Consider the following 19687-nt stretch of genomic DNA (forward strand, 5'->3'; position numbering starts at 1 on the left):
AAGGAAATTGCTTATGCCATTCATGCATCACAGACATTTTTACTCACTTTCTGAGACAGACCTCTAAGATGCATGGACCACACTATAAGGAAATCACAAGGCTTATTCAATGGCAGTGGATAATATGTTTTGCTCCCATGGGTAGAAGGCACAGCTCAAGCTCTGCAGACAGAAATACCAAGCAGAGTATTGTTCCCCTCTTGCTGCTGTAACTGAAAAAGCAAGAGAAAGCTGCTCCCTCCTCCCTCCATGCTTCAGGACAGGGATTACAGTGTCTAAGGAACCATGAAGGAGAAACTCTCAACAGCATTTCTAGTCTTCTCTGCAGCCTGCTCTAACCACCGTCCTGAAAAGTGTAAATCATGTTTCAGTGGAAATCTGGAGCCGGTACATCTGTCATGTCTTGGTAGCAATGTTGGCTGGGCTGTCTGCAAATCCCCTGAGAATAATGTATTTGTGCTGCGGAATGACATCCCATAACTGGATTGTGGTATTCCATAACCCGTGATTTGGTATTTATGACAAAGACAGATTTCATAAACAGCAAGGCTTCCAGGAGACCTGCCAGGCTTAGGGGACAGTCATAAACTGGGGATCCTTGTAACCCATGCAGCCATAACTCAGATTCATAGAAGACAATTTCTTAGTGCTTTTTAGAACCAATTGCTAAGCACTATCAGCTACAAATTAACTACAAATCTGGCCCTGTATTTGAATGCAAAATATCACACAGAATAAAATATCTCTAGAAAAGAACAATTAAGAACTGCATATATTTATGAGCCAACTTATATTGATCCAATTACACTCGATATAGCAACTACAGTAGTAAATTTCTTTTGCTTGTCTAAAAGAACTTCATTTATTTCCTTCAGAGATTTAGACAATTAATTCCTTTTAGAATAAAATTCTGCTTGTTTTGGTTTTTGCTCCCGGTTGTATTTTATTTATGGAAAGCTTAAGAAAAAATACCTCATACTTATTTGTAGAAATACATATAAGCCCACATCCTTTCCTGCTGTGCTGTGAGCAGAAGTTTCTGTGTGTATCTATGCCATGTGGATACCTTCATGTACATTCAATCCACTCTAACCCTCTTAGGTAATAAAACAATTTTCCCCTTTCTTTTCTCCATCTCCTTGGGAATTACAATGTAAGTCATGCTTGAGACTAAGTAGCTAAGCAATTCTCAACTGTAAAATTAAACAAATGGACAAATTACTGTTTTAAACAAATCCTGCAGAAGATGCTTTGGTGAAGTGACTTGTCCATGGCCACACAAACATATCTTTGACTATGAGGAGCAGATTTCGATGTCTCTGAAATCTGTCATATCAGTCTATGAAGGTAAAGTTACATGCACTCCATTTATGATGTGTACTGTCTATACACCAATATATTTTCCTTGTTCATTTGCTCTGCTGTCCATCTCCATGTATCCTACTCTCCCAGCTTAAGAGCTGACTATGGTTGCAGGCAGATAAGAAATACACCTACAGAGTCTGTATTTGAACAGTGACATCTCCTGTAACTCTGACCTACAGATGTGGACAGCCAGGGCCAAATCCTGTCCTTGGAGGAATGGACAGGGCATGCCTGGCATCAGCAATGTTTTGTCTGCTGAGCCACGATGTGTGCTTGGCTCACATGGAGATGTGCCTCAATCAGGCAAAAGGCTTGTGAAGTGGTATAAAAGATGTACTGATGGGGTTTGTCATAAAAGGTAGAATCAGGCCACTAAAACTGACCATTTAAATCCAGCAGGTCACTGATTCTTTTGTGCTGATGTGAACTGGCTTAATCAAAACCAGGCTGGGTTCCATTTGCGATCTCTCCGTCACACATTACTTACCATCTGAATTTCCCTGCATTCAAAGAGTGCTTCCATCCCCTCCTGCCCTGCTCACTGAAGGAACAGTTATTTTGAATAAGATCCTCTTTTTACAACATTCTATCAGAAAATACAAATGTCAGGGACTGCACATCAGCATGTTTAATATCAGGCATTTATGATCACATATCAGTGATTTTTCCCATCTCTGAAATGTCAATACTTTTTGCAAATTAATATTTACAAGTATTTCTGCCCTTTAAAAAGTGTAGTATGATGCAACTGCAGTGATGGCCGAGGGTGACTGGGCTTGTATTACAGAGACTCTGCCTCCAAGCGGTGAACTTGCCTACAAGAGGTTTGTACAGCCTATGGCCTTGATTTCCAAACCTCAGCAAAATGTCATAGTTACCATCACTAAAATCACTAATAACCCAATTATTATTGTCAGAGCCTTGTCCTTCCGCTGGTGTCTCTATTTCTACCATGCCTGCCCAGACTTTCGCCTCATGCAGTTCTCCCTTACCTCAGGGCAGGCAGCGCAGTTGTGCGGATGGCCTTTGGGTGACAGGTCCTGCAGGGAGGATGGTTCTTCCGAACAGTTTACCTCAGCTAGAGTTTTACAAAGGAGAAGAAAATAAAGGAAAATTGTGGGAAGATAAACTTGAAAGATAATGTTCAAAAAACTGGGCTACGCCACAGAGCACTGTGAGCTTCCATCATGTATTCAGGCCCCTAATTTTTACCTCCAATCAATGCAGTAGCTTAAAAACTTTGTGGCAGTTAACCCTAAAAAACAGAGACTTCTCCTCTATAAATGGTTACGAAAATGATCCAATGATTGAAGCACTGTCTGTACTATTTGCTTGAAGTAGTTTCTGTTAGATTCTACCTCACATATTCAGCTTCGTGAGTTCTGATCTCTGTGTTGACAGCTTAGCACGGAATCGCAGGAGCTTTCCCAAGTGGGGCAGTGGGAAAGGGAGATGGGGAGTGGCAGCCAGATTGCCTCGGGAGGTAATTTGGGATGATGAGATAGGTAAATTAGCTGTATGCTTCTGTAATATGATCAGTGGCAAAGTAAAACAGACAAATGCGCTGCTATGGCACTAACTGTAATAATCTGGCTGTGAAAGCTGAAACTGCATGTAGGTCTCTCAGAAGTGGTTTTCACGCTGCTTTCAGCCCCAGGAAAATAGTAATTTATCAATGACTTATATTCTGCTTAGATTTCCTCAGTTTTCTCCACAGTTAAAAACATTTGCAATACTTGTCTTTAGCATCTCTGTTTGCAGAGCATTGCCAAGTGCCAAACTATTTGGCAGGTCCTGGAGCAGGGCAGCACTCTCACTGCCAGCCGCAGTGGGACCTGTGCCTGCTTGTGTAAGCACTTAATTCACCCTGAAAATAAATGAGCAATGGTCTGGATTTGTTCTTAGTACAACCCTTTTGACTTCAGTGGAGTTTCCCTTGCAGGGAACTTGTCCTGACACACTCACATTGTGCAGTCGAGCACAGCAGCAGAGGCCCTGGCTGGCAGACCATAATCAAATCCCACTTCAGCCTTCTGCCAGGGTTTTGGAGCAAGGAGAGAGACTCTGTGCCAATGCATCTCCTGCAGAACTGTATTCCTCTCTTTTACCTAGTTAAGCGGATGCTGACAAATTTGAAACTTTAATTTCTGCTGTTTGGGGCTACATTACCAGTGCTCAAAGCTCAGCTTGCCTTCTGACTAAACACCCAAATCAGCCTCCATGGAGCTCAAAGTTCAATCTCCTCCAGTGTTTGCTGTGGCCACAACCAGCAGCAGGACTGCTACATGCCAGACTGACACGAGCCCGGGTGCGCTGGCCTGGGAGCACAGAGGCACCACTCACATCTGAGGCTGGTGGATGCTCTGGTGCTCTCCCCTGCAAAGGAGGATGATGTTTCTGACTCTGTATATGGCAAGTTGGTTGCCTAAACAAGTGAGGGTGGCAAGCAGAGTCTGTTCCAGTTTGTCAAGTAGATGCCGAGTAAGATGTAAAGTCATTTTCCTCTCTAGAAAAATCCAGTATGAGGAATAAAAAACGGATATAAGTCCTTCTGAAATGACCACACTTTTCTCCCTGAGCAGTAAGTAGAATCATTAGCCTTTTGGATCTCAATTTCCCTGTAGGCTATTGCTGTGAGAAAGTATTGTACACAGCAAGATGTTATGCTTTGTGACAGGAGATCCTGTGCAGAAACCGTAAGGAAAACATAGGTACTAATCTATGGAAAGCTTGGCATGAATTTCCCTATTTCTTGTACCTCACTGTGATTCATTAGAGCTGAGATACACAGCTACTGGCCTTCTCTTCCCAACAATAACAATAATATTTAACGTTCTTTTCCTTTCAGTATTTCCCACCAATAAAGTTTGCTCTGTCCTCTGAAAACCTGTTATCTGCTCTCTCATTATCCTTAAGAAAGGGAAACTAGACATTTCTGAAGAATAAAATTCTGGAATTTGCTGGTGGATTTTTGATTAATTTTTTTTTTTTTTTCACCAGAACACATTTCTGTATGTGGAAGATACTGCTGGAAAGATGATCTAACGGAAAAAAAGCTCTCTCATCCCACCCAAGTAATTATCAGTGCCAAAAAAATCAACAATGCAGAAGCATGTCATTCCCATAAAAGTTCATCTAGTGCCTAAGTCAGAGGAGACCAACCTGGTCAACAGTGGTTTCTCTTTGAGGAAAGCATAATCCATGTCTTCACTATTTCCTAAGGCTGAGACTAAGCATCTTCCAGCAGTTACCTAGTTGCTGTGATTGCAGAGGGACTGGATTTTCTCATTTTTGTGCCTCCTTCCAGGTCTGCATTCTTATTTTCTGTTGCTGAGAAACAGAGAATTGGAAAATGAGCCCAGACTTCCCAGATTATAGCAGTGGTTGTCTAAAGCCTACTCCTGAATTCTTGCCATCTTTCTGCAGGTATGATACCTTGGATGAACCATCAGTCTTGGCTGAGACACCACACCATTTCCTCTTCTATGTCTGATCTACATTTAGGTTTTCTGTGCTCTGTTTGTTCCTGATGAAGCACTGGAGGAGTCAGTCTGCATTCCCAGGGTGCTGTTCCAGGTGCTTTACCTTAGTGCTTACAATTTAGAAAACTCCTGTAAAATACCTTTTTATCACTGGACTGTGCTCAAAAGTGGTCTGCTCTAATAAAGGGCCCTTAAAGTTTTTGTGCTTTTTAAAAAAATTACTATTAAAAAATAAAATTAGTTACATTTGAATAGGCCAGCTTTTGAGGGGCTCCAATTGCCACTCTACTATTGTACCATTAACAATCTCTGCTTTTTTACAGATAAAAACAACTGTGATTTTCAAGCTTGTAAAGGTTGAAAGTACTCGGTGTAACAAGGTAACTGTGAAAAGTTAGAGGAAAAGCTGCTAGGGAGGAAGAGAAGCAGAGAGCTGGCAAAAATGACTCCTCTCACCTTGTTACCAGCTGTTTGTCTGGTCCTGGCATTTCTGAAGGAAGAAGTAATCTGTACAGGTGGGGACTCTGGGCTGACACCACCAAGAGCATCCATTGGGCAAACATCGCTGCCAGCAAGAGCCCTGGCTCGCGGCAGAGCTGGGCCTGGAGCAGGAACAGAGACACTACAAACATTTGTGTCTGAAGATGATATCTGTTGTCTTTTGCTTCCTATGGACCATAAGGAACTGAGATATGATAAAATCCAAAAAGAGTGCGTAGCTTTGGTTCATTGGTTGTTTTGTGTTTGGTTTGGTTTCTGGGAATGCTGTTTCAGAGGATATGAACTCTGGAGCTGGCTATTGCTTTGGCAGTTCTGCTGTTTATCATTGGGAAAGCCCCAGTCCAGGTGCAAGAATGGCACACTGCCATCTCGTTGGGGACACCGAGCATGATCTGTTATTTTATTGCCTCTGGAAGTTCTGGAGGAAATACTTCAAACATCCTTCAAGTCTAGATATTGGAGGAAAATAAATTTGCACTAGAACAGTAAAACTAGTCAAGCTAAATAAGTCCCAGTGGAAAGACCAAGTACAAGCCTTTAAGGATAATGAACACACTTGGTCACAGTCTGAGGAGAGCGGAAATGGCAGGTCATCTTTCTGGTGAATTGTCTCATAGATTTGGTTCCTGAACCATCACAGAGTCTTGAGCTGATGGGAACAGCCCTGCCCTGCTACAGAGCAGCAACAGTGGGGACTCTTCCCATCTCCCTGGCCATCATCATTTTCAAGAGAGATTGACAACATGCAAGAGAGATCGGGTCAGTCAGATGAGGCTTCCTGCTTTGCTATTGTACTTCCTAGTTTGGTCATCTCCAGGGCAGAAAGCAATTTGTGGAAGCTGGCAGCACCTTCACTTCCAAAACATTTAGTATCTTCCCTGTCTTTAGAAGTTGAATTCTGTCTCATCCTCCCTTCCTATTGGCATCATTTTACAGAATCTCAGAATGGTTGGAGTTGGAAGGGTCTTTTAGAGATCCAACCCCCATGCCCCAGCAGGTTGATAGGCAGTGTCAGTCTGTTTATTTCTCCTGTGACTTGAATACTTTCATATTTACAGAACAAGACAAACCCAAATTATATATTAACACTTATTTGGCTACAAAAATAAGCTCTTCAAATCCAATGACCTTTCACATCACAGTTAGTATGAAACTTTAGCTATTAACGCATAGGTGATTGCTGGTTTGGTGCACCCCATTTCTCTGCTGTGGATGAACTCTCCCCTTACATCCTCCACAGTGAGACAGAAGGAGCTACCCACAACCACACATCCATACTGCAGCAGCAGCGGACCTTGAGGAGAAACGGAACAATCTCATGGCATATTTAAATATAGGCTACCCCTGCCCTCCTGTTATTACATGAGTGTCATTAACTGGAAGGCTGTAAAGCAGGGGTTATTTGAGAAAGCCAATACCTCCCACTAGGAATCCAAGTTACGGAAGACTTCTGACTAAATATGTGCATCCTCTGCCAATGGCCTATACAACCAATATTTTCTTACAGTTTCTCTTCAGAGAAAAACATAATCTATCAAGAAGGTTCAGCTCAATACTTCAACTATAGATACACAGAAGCTTTAGAATAAGAGTTCTTGCAGTACAATGCTAATATATGTGCCAGCAGAGATGGAAAAATTCTTTTATACTTCAAAAACATATCTATTTCAGTTGGGTGCACTAAGATATGCCTCCTGATTTGTTTAACACACGTTGTCTGTCCAGACTATCTGAGCAGAGATCCATTTAATGAAGTCCCCAAATCTTCCCTGTCTTTAGAAGTTGAGTTTTGTCTTGTTCTCTGTTCCTATTGGCAACATTTTACAGAATCACAGAATGGTAGAGGTTGGAAAGATCCTTTAGAGATAATCCAATCCAAGCCCCATGCCTCAGCAGGTTGATAGGCAGTGTCAGCATGTTTATTTATTTCTCCTGTGGCTTGGATACTTTTGTATTTATGGAACAAGACAAACCCAAATTATATATTAACATTCATTTAGTTACAAAAATAAGCTCTTTGCTCCCAATGACCTGTGCTTTTCCCCACCCTCAGACAGAAACCTCACCCCACATAAAACTCAAGTACATTGTCCTGTCAATCTAACGCAGCCTTGCTGGGTTAAGGCAGGATTTGTTGGCCAAAAGCTGGCCCCTCAGATATTAATTCTTTTGGTTCCCTAATGGGCAAATCTAGTAAGGACACCCTGCTTGATCTCTGCTGCTCTGACACATGTGCAGAGAGGGGCTTCTGAAGGCAGAATGGGTTGGATCCTGAAGGTTTCTCAGGCAGAAGTCAGTAACTGAACTGCATTGGCTACAGAATGGCAACCAGTGCATTTTATGATACCTAACTGGCTGCAGCCAACCTGCGTTTCATCAGACAAGGCTTTATTGCCACCCACAGACTGTGTGTCTCTGCTGAGATCAGGCTCCCCACCAGACAAGGTGTGGTGCAAAGGCAGGCTGAGTGACAGGCAGTGGCCCAAGGACCTTGTGTTCCTAACATATGGATGACAGAAATAATATGTTTTTATCTCTGTGCTACAGGCAGAGGACATAGCAGGAGGTACCTCCAGTTTGTAGAGAGCAGCTCAGGATCCTAAACTTGCTGATAAAAGTTGTTAAAATTGTGTTGTTTCCATGTTGGTAAAATCACTATTTGGCAGCATAACCTGGCACTGCCTTGAGCTAGCACACCTCTTGTCCAGACTTACCAGATCTGTGCCGGGTGAACATGGCTAGATTGCCTCCAGACTGAGGGGTGATTACTTAGCCACTTTTGTTCTCTACACTTCAGCTTGTTTGAATTTCTTTGCATTAGTTAGCCCAGCCAAGTCAGCATGTGGATCTATTCCGAAAAATCTCCACATCAGTATGCCAATGGTCTATAATAAATCAGAATGTAATCCTATGTCTTCTGCCTAGTTTTTAAAAGCAAATTTTCAAGTTGACCTTCATTGGAGGGGCACGTGCATTCCAGAGCTAAAGGGTGTGAATTCATGCCTGTGCATGCAATCGGTTCACCATTATCTTGTTTTAGTCTTAGAGAGATTTAAGTTCCTTCCTGGCAATAGTTAGGCAATAAAACTGTAATACTGATCTAGCAATCACCATAGCGCTATCAAATTATATGAATTCATTTCAACGTTCAGCATCACCCACCACCAGACCAAACCAGATCCAAAGAGAGGAAGAAATAACCTCAGATAAAAGTTATTTTCCTCCTCAAAGTTTACAGTCTTTCCAGAATTCTGTGGAAATTTCCTGGATGATAATTTTCAAAATCTTTTATATAGCATCTTTCATTTGGAAATATCTCAGAATATGCCTCTTTTATAATGAGACTGGATGCTATTCCATCATTAGCCTTTCCAAATATTACAGGAATGGCTAATGATTTGGGATGGTTCCGTGATAAAGGCCCTACCTTGAGATACCTGGAAATGCTGAAAATATTTCACCTGCCTGAAGGGCTCCATCCAGGCCTTTCAATTTTAATGACTACAGAGCCTCTGTTCTACCCCTGCTCTACCTCATTAATCTGCCAGTATTTGTTTTTTTCATTCCCTACTGATAAGGCTACTATTATGTCTCTGAGTTTTCATTTCCAGTACACTCTAAGTCATGCAATGTCAAAGGGCAGCACTGAAGACGGTAACATTCCTGTAAAGGATTCCCTTAATCTTTGTACTTTATATAGCCACAATCTGAGGCAATTAAAGAACATGATTTGGGGCATATCTACACAATGCAATGTAATGCAGAGATTCCCAGCCCACCACTGATTCATCCATACTAGAAGCTCCCCGTACTCAAAGCAATCATAAAAAGAAAAAAAAAGAAAAAAAAAGAAAAAAAAAAGAGAGAGAGGTTGCAAACAAATTCCAGAGTTTGAGTTCTGGTAATTTGGATCTTTTGGCCCCTTTAAGTATCAGAAAAAAATCGGCTGAGAAAAATATTTTTATGCCTAGGCAAACATTTTAAATGGCAGCTTTTTCTTGTTCCTACACAGACTGCCTGAAAGACCAATAGAGATACCTGATGGAACTAGAAATGCTTCTTTTTTAAAGTGCTTGGTGGTTAGGATAACCTTCTCTTGCTTAGCTTGAAATGCCTTTGAAGAAGTTTGTTTCTCACAGGCCATCAGGTCAGTTCCTGAACACTTTTAAGATGAGGCATCAAAATGACTAATTATTTATCAGAATCTGAGCCATTAAAATCAGAACTCTTTGCTGCTGTGTTCGGTTGCTTATGGTGCAGCAAATCCAAGCAGCTTGGGTCACTTCTTTTCATGAAGCTATGAGCCTCAAGCTGTGAGGCATACACTGTGGCTGCTCAGAAGATCCTACTTCTGCATTTTAAAATCACAGAAGTGTTAAGGTTGGAAGAGACCTCTACAGATCATCCAGTCCAACTTTTCTGCTCAAGCAGTGGCACCTGGAGCATGAGGCACAGGATCGTATCCAGGCGGGTTTGGAAGATCTCCAAATCACTCTTCACCCTCACCCTATTCCTGCTCAGCAGATATTCAGGGAAATACATGGCAAGATCACTTCCAGTTAGACTTTGTGTGCCTTCTACTATCTGTTTAGACAGACCCCGAGGACAGACATGTGGATGGTATCGACAAAAATGACCTTGCTATGAAGTAGGGTCAGCAACACCTCTCAAATACTGCAAGAGATGTCCTAAACAAGGATCATATTTTCCTTTCGATTGCATAACTCACAATAATTCTATCTCCTTTCAATAATACTTCACAAAAGTATTGAAAAAGTTTTGGGGAAATGTAAAGCAAATTCAGAGCATTTCTTTGAAATGTCTAAGACTTTCTAGTCTTTCTATCAGAATCTATGAGATTTTGATAATTTTAACACTTCTAACCTGCCTTTTTAACCTCTCTTTACTCTCAGTCCTATTAGTCCTCTTCACCCTCATAATCATAGTGACCTTTTCCTTCTTACAAGCAAGTGTACTCTTTCCTTAAAATGGAACTTAGAAACTGCTTGAAGAAGAGTGCACTTGTGAGGATTGAGGTTTTTGTCACCAAGTTTGCCCAACTTAATGAAGACTCAGACCTCACTGATAGAGCCTACCCATATGAGCTTTCGACTGTGGCTGTATTAAGTGCATTAAGCAATCTCCAGCCCAATTGTATGTGAACAGAGCCTTGTACCCAGCTCTGGAAATGTTTGGGATTAAACAGATAAATTCTAAGAAAAGAAAATAAACTGCCTCCTCTTTACTCTCAGGCTGTTATCCCACCCAACTCACCCAACCCCACTGGGTGGAGGAGGGTGGAAGGAGGAAGGTGTTCAGTTTTGGCTGTGGCGCAGAGCCAGGTAAAAGGCATATGGAAACAAAAACTTGTGCGACAGCAGGAAGGACACCTAGCATGCAAACACCTAGGGGCTGGAAGGACAGAACCAGGTGAGGCAAATATATCTTGAGGATAGAGCAAAAAATGCACAAGGGTAGAAGGCCAAGAAGTGGGTACAGAGGCTGGGCAAAAAGACTGGTATGAGCAGGGGGAAGCAGCCTGGGGTGAGGAGAAGATAGGAAGAAGGGTGAGTCAGGCACAGGGAAGGTGGAAGACTGCACTGTCAGGGCTCTGCCCCAGTGAGAAGCTGCAAAGACAATGGCAAAGCAAATAGATCATTTATTTGCCAGCACTGGACCAGTTAAAGGCTGAGAAGATAATAAAAGTCATCAGTACTGCCACGAGGCCACAGAGATAACCAGTCCTACCTCACTGATAACCAGTCCTACCTCACTGATAATTTGAAGGCATTGTACAAGAACACATGATGGTAGCTTCTCTTTTCAGCTTGCTCTAACAGAAGAGGAAATTACAACAGCCAGATTTCTACCACAGGCCGATCTGGGTTTAAAAGAGCAACAATAAAAACCCTTGTACAGCTCAAAACCCAACATTTAGTAGCTTAGTAATGATAGATTTTAACGCTGCCTTTTCAACTTCAATTTGGCCTTATTCTCCTCTTGCATTACAACATTTAGTTGTACCACTGTGAGTTATTCAAACAATATATCATTTCCAGCTTTTTCTACCTATTCTCTTTCATTATTGTTTCCACATTTTAGCATTATTTTTGAAGTTTTGATTCCAGCTAAGATGCTATATTCCGAATCCTTAGCTGACATGCATTCCATTTCTAAGTTAGTATAATCAGATCAGCCCTTCCATTTATGGTATTGAATTCTGCTGATCACGCACAGTGAGTACCTGGTCTTTCGTAAGACTTCTTTTACCCTGTTACCATCTTTTAAATATGCCTGTATAATAGAAGTATGACTATATATTTGCTTTAAGTGAACGTGCCTGCATGTTACCAGGCACTACAGATCTTTACCTTACTGTTCTATAGTCCTCCATATCTAATATAGCCATAAATCTGTGTCATCTGCACACCTCATCAGTCATGATTTTATAGTGTCTTCCAAATCACTGCTTAGAATATTACCCAGGGTACGCCCAAGGGCTAAGCTTAAACTACCTATGGGAAACGTATCCACAGAGTGATAATTCCTCGTTTATGCTTGTCCTTTGGGATTTAGCAAATAATACAGCTAGGAAAAGAACTCCTCAAGAATTGAAACTTGTTCTCACAAAACATTTTTCACAAAGCTGTCAGTGTGACTTTGTTAGAGGATTTTGTTTGCTTTTAACTCTCCTAGTTGCCAGGCAGGGGCCATGTAAAAGTATCTACGCTTACTGAGTGTTTATTAAGGCATTTACAGTGTGTGAATGAACACAAAGAAATACTATAAATACCCTAAGGTATCAGCAGGTATTCAGTGAAAGTACTGAAAGCAGCACAGTTTGACAGAGTTAGTCATTGGAAGCACTGGGATTCTCCAGGGATGAGCAAAGACTGACCCTAGTGGACCACTCCACACACTATCTTATGGCCTTTGTTTAATTGTAGGCAGCCTTCTTAATGCCTGATGGTCTCTGGTGACAGCAGAGGTGACAAAAATTATCAGGAATAGCATCAAATAAACAGACTATTAACATTGTCTTTCCTTAGTTACTGTCCACAGGTTTAATGTCAGAATATTTTACTCCATTGATTTTATTTCAGTCTATTAGGAGAGAAAATGAGAAAGGAAATTCAGATCTTCAGATTCAATGTCTGGAAGGAAAAGAAAAGCAAGGATTGTGCATAAAGCTGAACATGTACCTGGGGCATAAAAACACCTGCCAAAATTTAAGGTAAAATATTCTGTGCCACAGTATTCCAGGACCAGATTCAGCCAAAGGCTCAAGAAAGCCCAGGTGTGCTTGAGGCCTTGACTAGGCTGAGGGATCAGTGCAGGCCTGACATAAGACTTTGAATGCTTCATTTAACCAGCTCTGAATGGCAAGTGACTGGCCCCAGCCTTGTCCCGTCACAGGGAAGGAAGCAAAAGGCAAGGTCAGGAAAGACGGGGAAGACCGCCAAAGCTGTAGGTTTAACCTAACCCTTGGACCCTTCCCTTGCTTTTCAGGCTTATGCGAACATTATTGCCAAACATGAAAACTGATGGGAATAACAAGAGCAGGGCTTCTATGTCTATTCCTCTGCATGATACTCAAGCAGTTGACAGTGTTATGTAATCACTGAGGTGAAAAGACTTGCCAAGGTTTGCTCGGTTGCCAGTAGCGGGAATAGGTAATTGATGTCACCAGACTAACCGCTGGACTGCGCTGCCTTGCTGGTATGTACCAAAGCTCACTCCTTTGAACCCTAGGTGCGGTAAAAAAGGATTTTGGACTTGAGGAAGCAATTACATCCAAGTTCCTGCCAAGCTGAATGAGCACCACGGATCAGTAAGTTCACCTGCTGGGAATGAAACTAAGTAGCATGAAAAGAAACTTGCCTTCGTACTAATACTGACTCATCGTGTTAAACCTCAGCAGGGTGGTGCCCTGCTGAGGAAATACTAGAAAAACAGTCTAACCCCAGTCTAATATGGGTAAAACAGTTTCACCCTGAGGAGTTCTGAGTTTGCTCAATTTGTTGCCAGTTGGCACAGATTTCTGACTAGTGGCTCAGTTATTGAGGGGGGAAAAAAAAAAAAAGAAAAAAAAGAAACACAATCAAACACTTCAGTAACCATCACTCTTCCTTGTCCACGCATAGCCAAGGCCAAGAAGTGCACTCCTGAGGCGCCCCTTGTCCCTGTGCCTTGGCCACAACTACACTCGCCCGCTCACAAGGCCCGGCACAGATGCTGCCTGGCATTTCCGTGGGCCCTTGGGCCGGATAAGAGCAGAACTGGGCTGGAACTGGTTCTGAGCTGCCGCAAGCAGCTCCCGGCCTCTTCCCGCACAGGGCGCCCTGTGTGCGCTGCCTGTCCCTGAGCACTGACAGGGGCTCCCTGCTGCGCCGACACCGTGGCGGGGCTGTGTCAGGCCGGCCCCGGGCAGGCCCCAGTGCACTTCCAGTACAGCCTACCCATGTCCTGGCATTATGCCCAGGACAGAGGATCCAGCTTTTTATCTCAGCTGCTGTTGTCCATGCCTCTAGAACCCCTCCTCACCTTGCTGATAAGCATGAAGGAATAATGCTGATGTGAGGCTGGCTGTACCAGTAATTTACCAAAGCAAATCCCCAGGGTGGTTTACCATCACCTCGCTAACAGCAGACTTGCTTTTAGACAAGCCAGGGATCTCTGGTAGTCTCTCAGCTCCCTGCTTTCCAGGGAGAAACCTCACCAGTCATTACACTCTTCAGCGCACAGGTTTTTTTATTTCTTACAGTCTTACCTGTTTACCATTTTGCGTAGATCAGTTTAGTTCAGTGATTTGCTTTTCCTTCTCTGGAGATATTTGAATCCCAGCATAGCTTTAAGCATTGACTCCCTGCTCCAGCGTCCACCTACTCCCCCCTCTTCCTCTCTAGCATCTTACTCAGGTGAATGTTCTTTTTCCTAGCCTAAGGCACTAATTAAATTAATTAAGGTAAATTAAATCATAGCCAGGTCAGAAAGGCAGATTGACATCTGTAGGGTGTGGGATATGAAGGTTAAAGAGCTCATTTCACTAAACAGACTTTTGAGATAGATGTAAGGCTTGCTTTCCCTTCCATTCTCTGAACCCTTGTGACCTCTGACAAATCCTGTAATTGCACACTGCTCCTCCCTGGGAAGTGAGAACACATGAGTGTCTTAGAAACCTAGACAAGGTAAAGCTTTTTCAGAAATAAGGAGCAAACTCTCAGCTTGTAGCTTGGGTATGTGGCTTCACTGAGTGAGTGGAATTAGGGTGATTTATTACACCTAAGCCTTTGAGCACACCAGTCTGGAAACCTCCTCTTTGCTGGCTGCATGCAAAGATAGCCCAGAGCAGTGCTTTACAGTCATCTAGTTGCTTAGATGATTTTTCTAAGCATATTATCATACTATTTACTTCATTTTATTATCATCCTGGATTTACATGTTAACATAAGGCAATAGAACTGTGGGATAGAATGAAAGCTGTTTTCCTCAGTAAAATGTTAACTGTTTATGCTTAAATTCATTTAGTTCTTTTTTTTTCTTTATCTCTATACAGCTTTTCTCACAGATTATCCTCTGCTATACTCCTTGTAGAGCAGGTTTGAATAAAAAGTAGAGAATTCCAAGTACTTGGGAGCAGCACATACTCTAACAGGCTCATCTAGAACTACAGCAACAATTTTCAGGTTTGCCTCTCTTGAAAGTCCTGTGCTTACAACATTAACAGGGTGAAGAGAATTGCTTCTACTTCTAATGCTCTCACTGTATTCAGAGGTTTCCAAAGCATTGTTAATTCTCTCATTTTGATTCTTGTCATGTTAAATTATTATTACAAACCTTAGCTTGTGGAATTAGGTGGATACTTCTTAACTCACAGCTGGTGTTTTAAGAATGGACAAGTGAGAGAAACATTTTACCTTTTTGAAAATCTGAATTCATAACCTGACACTGATCTGGAGGTTGAGAGCTCTGAGAGTGATGAAGGAAAAGCAGATATGAGCTTTGTGATTATTAAGCAAGTCACAAGATGATTTCTGAAGCATAATGTGAATTTTCAACATTTACAGTTATATGTCCTGCTCATGGCACAGACATATTGTGTATTATCCAGATAAAGCTTGTTCTCTCTCACTTCATTTGTCTATCAAAGGAAGGCATTTTTTTTATGTGTTCTGTTATTCCTGGTTACAGGCATTTCTGCATGCATTTCTGAAAGCAAGTTGATTCCAATTATACAAAAATATTTTTATAATGTGAATGAGCAATCATAGGCATCAGAGAGTGGACTGAAAAGGTTGTGGGGTCTCCACCCAGGGTCATATTCAAATATTTGCTTGGACAAGGCCCAGACCCACTTAATGTAACTTTGAAGTTACACATGCTTTAAGGAGGAGCTGGACCAAGCAACTTCCAAAAGTCCTTCCACCCAAATTACTGTATGTTTCTGATTTCATATGCATTATAATGGGCTTGTCTAGCTTGGGAAGTTGGCTGGTAGAGTTACAATCAGAACACTGCTACAGTTTTGCTTGTACAGTTCTACACATGGGTACGGTATACTGAAGTAAAGGTAGTGTATTCTGAGGTTATTGATCTGCTTTGGAAGTATACTGCCACCACTCATTTTCCCTGGGCACAAGAAAGGAGGGGAGAGGGAAGATTTTACGCGGAAGATCACACCTATTCGCAACAAGGCATCACTGCAGGGATCCAATGAAAGCATTTTCCATCTCTGCATTGTAAAGGCTGTTTAACTAGCAACATTCAGCTCTGAGGGATCATAGATGATTTTAGCATAATGGCATCTTTTTTATCTTTATGAATCACGTTAATAGCCTTTCATCTCATTACCCATGTCTAACAGAAATCAGTGATGTTCGGCAAGAACTGAATGTCTAATATACCACAGACTTTGTTGGCAAAAGCTTCAGCATCTCTCTTTCCAAGCACTATCATTTCCCAGGTTGCTTTGTTGCCCTTTTCTATCTACTTGATTCTGAGATAATGTATCCAGAGTCCTATTTATTTCCTTCTGCATCCATATCCCGTCTTGATGATACTGCTTCTCAGCAGATCATATCATGTTTAGAGACAGAAAGATCATCTTTTAATTTAGATCATAAAGGCGATGTACATGGATGTATTCTGTTTGATAATCAGCATTCACTTCATAGCAGTGTGAAGCTCTAGCTTAATAACTTCTTATCTTTTACCTGTTTTTTTGTCTGAATTTGATTATCTAATGATTTTCAGAGTCAGTGGCAAAAAGGGAAGCTTGAAATTCTGGAACGTGCAAAGTTTGTATTTTGACCAGCAGAACACAAACCAAACCATGCTACCTTGATCAAAATACAATGATGATTTCCATAATGTCACACTTTGGGTTGGTTCTTACAGAAAACGGTGCCTAGCTGATTTTGGTTTCCAATGAAGTAAATCACAGTCACAAACCAAAAAGAGGTCAGCTGTGCTTGGTAAACTTTGTTCACACAAATTTTTACATATACAGAACTATGCAAACACACCCATATGTCATGTAGAGTTTAAATGCTTTGCTGATGAGAAACTTTGCTTACCTCCTGAGATGTAAGCCTTGTTTTCCTGCATAGCTCAAAATTCAAACAATCTTTTATAAAAGCAGTTGTCTCCAAAGCAATCAGCAGAATGCTGATCACTCGCACTTGAACCAGCCAATGACACAAGTAGTCACCATTTCAGTTTAGCTCATTTCAGATGTGGAAATTGTAGAACAAAGTGCAAATAGCAGTGCATTTCACAAGCTCCATGCCTTGCTGGAGCTCTGAGCGGGCTTGGTTGTGATCTGGGCACAGACTGGGCAGCAGCTTAACTCTCCAGTTTCCCTGCACCATAAAAAGCAGTAGAAGCTGCCAAAATGAGCCCCTCCACCTCCCCCTGCCTTTTTTAAGCTGAGCTCAGGCATCTCTCAGTGGGTTTTCCTGAAGACTGGGCAGTGACATCTGTGGTGTAGGCAATGGTGAACAGTATATTGTTCCAATAGTTCTGGGCAATGCAGGATTTAGTTCTGGAGAAGTCAAATGAATAGATGGGGATTACTTTTTGCTTTTATTTTTAAAGTAATTAGTATAGCTGAACATATACAAATAAAAAGGGTTTTTTTTTTCAATTTTTTGGGGAAGCAATTGCAGCAAACAGCTGTAATTAGTTTTATTTCAGGAGCCATTGGAAATTGAGGGGGCTCTCTTAATGTAGGAAGTGACTGTACCTCAGGACTATGTTCTGGGAGGAAGCAGCCTTATCCAAGAGAACAGAAGTCACCCTTCTTGCAGCGACCAGGAAGAGGTAAGAGGTTTGCAGATTTTCTCAGGGACTGAGGAATGGGGCTGGAAGTCAAAGAGCTGCACCACTTTGTCTGGGATTAGCAGAAAAGATCAGCCAGGCACACACAGCTGTTTAGATCAGGGTTCAAGTAAGGGAAAGGCTTGCTAGGATTGGGGTACTGAGGAGAGGAGGAACAACACAGGCTTAATCAGTTTCAAAGGAGCTTGCAACAGTGAGCTGAAAGTTCATATGTACCTCAGGATTCATTAAGCCAGACTGCAAGCCTGAATATTAGGTAGAACCACAACTGTAATATCAGTTTTGCCATAGAGAATGGGTCAAGAGTCCCCATCATTTACACCAGAATAATTCAGGACCAGAATCCCAATCCTTAAAGCAGAATAATGGAATTAAAACAATGCAAGGGCAGAACTGGACCTTGGCGGTAATCTGAACCCTTTATGGATGTAGTTAGCTTGGTTTTATGAGCCCTTTCATGCAAAATAGAATTGTGCCTCTGAAAGAAACTTCTATTTGAGAATGGACTCTGTACACCAGAGGTGTGCTATGTATTTTAAATCTCACACAATAAATGTAAAATGAAGATTGCGGAACTCCAAAGAGACAAAGCCAGTTAATTAAACTATCAAAAACCAAAAAGAATGTCCTTACACAAAGAAGGCAGTCTGAGGAGTTAAATCACAACAGTTTCCTCCTGCCAGAGATCAGTTTCCAAAATACATGTTCAAAAATACCTTTTAATATCTCATCTATTATTAACAGACAGACTTACAGAAATACCTGGATTTATATATACTGATTTAACTGAAGATTTTACTAATCTCATGATTACAAGTGTATCTTGCCCAAATTTAGGGAGAGAGATTTACCTATGACCATCTTTCCTTTATTCAAATACTTACTGAAATGCTAGTTAAAAAAACAATCTGTATCACATTAAGTGGGGAAAATAATTGGAATGGAAATACACTGTGAATAAGAAAGCTCTTAATAGTAATGATTTCAGTAATCCATTGCTCATATAGTACTCATTTGTAAGCACCTAACACTCTTGTGAACATTACCTTAACAATATATTTCATCTAGCATTTGGATGAAGGCAAATATTGCCAACACTTTGCAGTTTGGAAATCTATCTGTAGAAAAATGACAGCTGAGAATACTGACCAAAAACCTGTTATCTTTTTCCTTCCATTAGCTTTGTAAAAAGGGAATGAAATTTTAATCTTGCACCTGCCCTTTAATATAATTTTACATTCAAAATTATTATGACTGTCGTATCAGGAAGAAGAAAGCTTGAATTTCAAATCTAAGCTTCAGCACACAGAGCCAACAGTTAGGAAAACAAACTCAGCTTGTGTTCTTCAGAGCATAGCTACACTTTACTCATCAAAAAAACATCAATTTATTTTCTAGCAACAGAATTTTTTGTATACTTCCTCCTCAGCCTAGCAAAGCATGTTGCTCAACAGAGCAAAGGTGGGATTAATTGCACTGCTGTATAATCTAAATTTGTCTGATTATGGATTTATGGGTGTTGATGGTCTGTTTCATAACTCCTTAGAGCACGTTTACCAGAGCAGTGACTTGAGAGTAGCTGCAGCAGGAGTCTGTCAGCTTTCTGAAGGAGTAAGAGTAAAATCGGGGAATTCCCTCCCATACATAACATTGATAGAGGCAAAGAGGAGCCCAGAGAGCCCTGGGAATTCCAGAATCTGATTGTGACAAAGGTGCTATGTGCTACCAGATCCCATTCACTCTTTTCTTTGGACATAGAAAGAAATTAATTATTACCAAAATGGGAAGAAACAATAAAATAAGAAGGTTCCTTCCACCCACCCAAGTTACATCAGTTTAACAAAAATTGCTTCAACCCCAATGTAGCTAAACTTATGAAAAGCCTAGTAAGATACATTTGATTACCTGAAAATCAGATAAAGATGTTTAAATAATTCATACACATTTACTGAATCAGATATATTCAAAATTAAGAGAATCTACACAGGATTTTGCCCCTT

This window comes from Tinamus guttatus, unplaced genomic scaffold (assembly GCF_059628265.1).
Source record: "Tinamus guttatus ecotype Peru unplaced genomic scaffold, ASM5962826v1 Tinamus_guttatus_pri_ptg000227l, whole genome shotgun sequence".
Taxonomy (NCBI): Eukaryota; Metazoa; Chordata; class Aves; order Tinamiformes; family Tinamidae; genus Tinamus; species Tinamus guttatus.